Genomic DNA, 6,199 nt, shown 5'->3' on the forward strand with positions numbered 1-6,199 from the left:
ATTGTGCTAGAAAACGGGTTTCCAATTTTGACTCAAGTGGCAAAATTAAGCCCATCTGAACAAGGGCTGACCGATTTCTTCTCTGGAACCTGCCTCCTCGCCCTCCCCCCAATACACTCGCTTCTCTTTCAGCCCATCCATCTCTGGAATTCTCTCCTGGTTATGTTTACCACTCAATTCTAATGTTAATTAGAGACATACACATCCGTATTAGTAACCCACGTTTTCATTAGCAAAGCCCACCCGGCCAAATGAAAACCGAGAGTATGTCTGCATGTGAGCCAACAATGCGGAGATGGCTGTATTCTTGAACACACATATCTAACATTCTTTCCTCCCTGGTATTAATTTTCTCTTCTGTGTCCTCTTATTATGCTATCTCTAACATGGGTGGCGGATTCCTTTTTAGCCTATTTCTTTAATCTATTTTAATAAATAATTACAGGCAGCTGCAGAATTTATTCATTCCAGAGGGCTACCTCCTTCACATTTTTTTCCAGAGGTGCAGCTCAAGGAGACATGGTGATAATCCAGGCGGGTGGGGTGGGAGGTGCTGGGATCCCTTCTACACAATGTCATTGTGAGCTTCCATTTAAAAAGAAAAATGTATATTTCACTTAAAAGCGATGCAAGGTTAGCGCCTCTTCCCAGGGCATGCTTCACAACAAGGGACACTCTGGGTCCATATTCTGGAAAGGAGCAGGAGGAAAATGAAAGAAATAAAAATCACTACAACATATTTTTTAAGATATTGATGGGAGGAAGAAAGATTCATACTCTTTGTTTCCCTGCAATAGGGAATAATTAGCCTTCACAGGGTTTGAGAATTTTATTCCTAAACTAGTTAATCTACTTTGTTTGTGTAGTACTTGGGGCTTTACTTATTTTTATTCTATTAAGAACAAAAAGAGAACTTCGTCTATTTTTCACAGTTTCTTCCATCTTCCCTAGGATGTATTATAATTTCCAATGTCTTGATTCCAATGCTCACAAGATTGGGTATCCCTTCCAGGGCTGGAGTCCCACTTACCAACCTTTATAACCCTCATAATACAAACTGGTTTGTATAGCCCTGAGCCTGGGGCTGAATAGTTTTTCTTCATTCCTTCCAAATGGCCCCGTGGACAAGTACACTGGGTACATTTCACTGATCAATCTCACTTCTTCAAAACCAAACTTTACCCCATCCCATTCAAGCAAACGTTTAAAAGCATTTGAAAATGGGAAGCTAACTTCATAGCTCAGCTGTAGAGTGGGTTTGTAGTATTTATCTTTGGAGAACTGAAAATAAATTCCTTTATTAAGTGCTTGCTTGAAGTGCATTGCTAAACAGTTCCTATACTCTGTATTCAAAAATTTGTTAACTGAGCTCCCTTCCCATAAATGATTTAAAAAAAAAAAATCCTTGCTTTGAATTTATATATATTTCAGTCTTGACTAATGTTTTATTTAAAACAGTTACAGTGCACCTTTTGATTTGGAGTTTAAAGTAAATAATATTTGTACATCTGAAACATACTCAAGACAAATGAAAAGCCTCTAGATGCTTTTGTGTGAGATGTTGAAGGGCTCTACAAACTTAAAAGGACAACCTCAATTAAGCTCATCTTCATCTGGAAAAAAGTAGCAACTGAAAGCTGAATATATTAGATAATACACACTTGCCAAAGAGCATTCTCTTAGCTGCTTAAAAAAAATTTTTTTAAAGAAAAAAAAGAAAAATATTCTTGATAACCAACCCAAAGCTGGCCTGAGTGTCGCAAGATGCTAATTTTGTTTGAAACTGTTCAACTAACTCTGAATAGATATCCATATTCAACAAAGATGTAATTAATAGCAACGTTTCCTTCAGCCTCAAGACATCATAACAAGCAGCAAAGTACAAAAAGATTTTTATGGGAACTAATTTAAGGACAAAGGGTTGACCTCTCGCATTTCATTAACTAACTGGAGGGAGGCAGGGAAGAGTGGCAGTGCTCATGTCGTTCATTTCAAGCAGCCAATTTCAAAATGCAAATCACAATCTGCAGATGTTGGAGACTGATATGGATATTTTTAAATATCATTTGTTCAATTTAAGGACATCAGACATTTGAATTTTAAATAAAAATCAAAACCAATTTTGGGATTCATTTTTAGTCGGGGAATGAATGTATTCATGGTGCATTGAAGGTCTTTAGGTTAGCTATGTTTTCAAGTGTCTAAAACTATTCTTGTAAACCATTAATTTCATATATTATTTCCAAAACCTTTTAATGGAGAAGTTCTATTAAGCTACACATTATTTCTGATGATTGTGCCAAGTGAGAAGTGGTGTATTTTGAGTACAGAGTTGAGAAGGATAGAAGCAACCGTCCGAATCAGACACCTGATTCCTAGAAGTCTTCAAAATCTAAGTATTCAAAACCTCTGGACCCTGCAGTTTGCTTCAGGTGGTACCTGAAATAAAATCTGAGAGGTTCATCTTTATAGGACAAGGAAACAGTTAAGTATATTACTCCTTTTAGAATTCGGGCCTTTCCCGACTCTATTTCGGCTTTTTCCTTTTTTTTTTTTTTCTATAGGGCCCTTTCCACTATCTGACTCACTATGTATTTTACTTTGTCTTTTTGTCTGTCTCCACTCCCTTCTCACTAGAAAATAGGCTTCAAGAAAGCAAGGACTTTCAGCCCTTCTGTTCAGAGCCTAATCTCCAGAGTCTAGTCCTGCATTGTCCATGGCAGTCACGTGTCACATGTGGTCACTCAGATTTAGTTTAAAATTCAGTAATATTGAACAAAATTAAAAATTCAGTTCCTCAGTCACACTAGTCACATTTTAAAGGCTCAACAACCACAGGGGTTAGTGGCCATGCAGATATAGAACATTCTTATTGCCTCCAACAATTCTAGGGCCTAGCAGTGCCTGGTACATAGTAGGTCCTCAATAATATTTGTGGAAATTGAATTTGAACACTTGGAAAAGACTATTTCCAGGGATAAGAGATGTCTGATATGGTTGCCCCCACTGTCAAATGCTTAGATTGAGTGAGAAAAACAGGCTTACCACAGAGCTCGCAGCATGGTATCACGGAGTATTCCATATATTTCATCACCAAAGGCAGATGTGTGTCTTGTAGTTTGGCTTTGTTTTGATTAGGGTAGAAAGAATCATGCAATTCACTTTCTCGTCTCTTCATGTGGGACTTCTGAGGTGGGTCAGGAAAGATATCGCCAACCCCATTTTTAGGTAGGAGATGAAGGCATCAGAGGATTAGCCCCTCACTGCCAGAGGACAGAGAATATTGTAGGGCTACACCTTCTTGTTCAGTCCAATTCTCCTAATTAGTGCAGCCTTCCCCATGCACTCCCACAGACATTTTAGGGAGGCACTTAATAAATGCTTAATTGACTTGCATCAAGCAATAACATTGAAAGTAATTAAAATTGGCTTCCACTCATTAACCTTCATCATCACCACCACCACTTATTAAATTTTATTATGTAGTGGGCAGCATATGAAGACTTTACACATATTCTCTCATTTAATCCTGATGACAGTTTTTAATATAGATTGCTTTCCCAAATTTACATATGAGAAGGTGGGATACAAGGAAGCACTGTCTTCCCATCTAGAAGAGCACGGGGGCCTTTGGTCAGAGTTGGGGCAGCTGAGCCACTCCCTTTATATATGGCAAGTTATCATATTTACCCATTAATATTTTTCACTTGCATTTACCATAGGCCATCTTGTCTGTCTTCTTCCTCATAGACAGTTTGATTTTATAATCCAATGAGACCTACTGGGGCTGGATATAAAGAAAGACTAAAACAACAGCTTTGGTGCCAAGATGTGAAAGAAAGTGAGTATTCATTAGGAACCTTCAACGGCTTGTGTGTAGTGTTCTGTAGAATATGATACTGAGAGTACAAAAAGAGGGAGGCCAACATGGGAATGAAGGCCTCTGCTAATTCTACCTGTGTCCCACTGCTTGTCATGGACACAGGCTGTTATGATGATGGGCAAACCTCATAGGGACAGTGGAACTTGGAATGGGAAGAGGGCTTTTGAGTTGTATAACCCTTGACAAGATGTGTTTCCTTTGAGCTAGGCTCCAACTGTCCATACTAGCTCATGCTAGAAGCCATTAAAACACCATTGGATCTCAACTGCTCTCTGTTTTCTCTATCTTATTCTTAATGTCCCATAAGAGCAATAATTATAAAATGGGGAGGATAAAGAGAGGGTGGGAACTCATTTAGATATATATTTCTGAGGTTGTCAATATCCCAAACCATACTCTGGGCCACTGAACTGACCTTTTGGATAGATATGGACTAGATTTGCTATAGTTATAGACAGGCATGGGATGAATTGTCAAAGTTACCAAGGAATGCTTTTTACCTACACCCAAGGGAAAGATACTAGTAGCAAAAGACAAAGGCTTGTGGGAACTTGAGATTCATGATTCTGGGGACCAAATCTCAGCTCTTGGGGATATCAGCTTTTGGGGTTGTTTCCAAATAAGGGAAGTAGGAAGACTGAAATCTTCTTGGGGGCCCATAAAGAGGAAAAACTGCAAAGTGGATGGACACATGCACCTGTGCACATGCGAGAACATGGACACGTCTCTCATGACCACATATTCTTTTTTTTTTATTTATTTAATTTTATTTTTTGACCACATATTCTAAGCCAAGGAGTCAATACCTGGTTACACCAATTTGCAGGTTGCTTCACTAGGAGTGACAGGCTGGGACATAAAGTTTGAATTTCTACGTTGTGATAAAGTTGTTGGTAGCAGAATTCAAAATTAAGGCAATCGCAGAAACTTGAAACTAAATGGGTTTCATAGATCCTACCCATGTGGGGGTTATTTACACCCTGCTTTATTTCTAGTGAACTCATGTCATCATAAATAAAGCAACTGACAAAACCTTTGACAAGAAAAATATTAATAAGTGTAATCAATAGGAAGCATAATGACTCAATGGTCAAAATGAAATAAGTCTAAAAAAATAAAAACAAAATCAGAAAGTTATCACCAGATGTAGGCTAAGTCCTGGGGACAGTCACCTGTAAAATATAAACCCAACCAAGAAGAAACAATAAAAACAAAAGACTCAGATATCTGACAACTCATTTGGGGCTGTATTTTGGCTGATATTCTGAAATAGAAGGAATACACTCTGGTGGAGGGTTCCACTGCTGTCCTAGCTCAGTGGGCAAGTTAGTCATATGTTATTTTCTCACTTTGCTTTGGTCATCAAGGCTCTCCAAACCTCCATCACCTTCTCTAAGAATATTCATCTACTCTTTTTGGGTGTGTGCTGGGTTGGCCGAAGGTGGGTACTTTCACAGAATGGGTCACGGGTTGCTGAAGAGATTCTGCGGGACACAGACAAGTTTTACTCTAAAGTGAGCCATGGCTGGATTGTCCCCTGGAAATAAGGGCCTCACTGCACAGCCATGATGGGCCACGAGGGCCACACTGCCTACCCAGCTTATTCCCTCAGTGCTTCTATGTCTTGACTGTGATCTAGTTCAGTAGGGCTCACTGTCACCATGCTTGATGATAATCCCCCCCATGTACTTTAGATTCCCCCTCCTCATTCTGCTTTTCTTTTATTCTTGACATGTTATCCTCTAAGAGACCATGCACTTTATTTCTGCTTATTGTTTACAGTCTGTCTTCCCTGCTGGGATGTAAGCTCCACAGGGCTGGAGATCTTTATTTGTGTGGTTCATAGACATGTCCCAAATGCCCAGAACAGTTACTGCCACATCCTAGGCACTCAATAAATATTTTTTGAAAGAAGGGATGAATGGATTCTTTGTAAGTACCTGGCATGGCTGTGGAAGGTAAGTCTGTCCTGCAGTTCTCTCTCTGTCTCTTATCCCTGTGGCTTGTCCTTCCCTCCAATGTGTCATTAGATCAGGGGAACTTTTATCCACTCTCCCAGAGCAGAAAAATGCTGCAGGTTATACCTATTAAATCTTTCTGTCACAGGCCACGGCCATCGGTGCCCTCTTTCCTTTCCCTCCTGCTGCTCAGTGAGCAGTATTTGTAGATCTGGTCTCTGATTTAGAAGAACATGATTTTAGGAGCTGGAAGAAACTCCTGTGTTTCAAGGAAGAAGTTTTAATTACCAATATTCAGAGTTATTTCCTCATCACATTAGTTTTAAGCCAAGGCACACTTAGTGTGCAGACCCAACAT

The 6,199-nt window shown here is 39.4% G+C and overlaps 1 long non-coding RNA gene across 2 annotated transcripts in view; it reads right to left on the reverse strand.

The window, feature by feature from the left end:
- Nucleotides 1-3,292, reverse strand: part of LOC125753545 (uncharacterized) — a 36,680-nt gene extending 33,388 nt beyond the window's left edge. For both annotated transcript variants that reach the window (XR_007405629.1, XR_007405630.1), the window contains exon 1: nucleotides 3,046-3,292. This is a non-coding gene — a long non-coding RNA (uncharacterized LOC125753545). The remainder of the gene's footprint in view (nucleotides 1-3,045) is intronic.
- Between the last annotated feature and the right edge of the window lie 2,907 nt (nucleotides 3,293-6,199).

Source organism: Canis lupus, chromosome 24 (assembly GCF_003254725.2).
Source record: "Canis lupus dingo isolate Sandy chromosome 24, ASM325472v2, whole genome shotgun sequence".
NCBI lineage: Eukaryota > Metazoa > Chordata > Mammalia > Carnivora > Canidae > Canis > Canis lupus.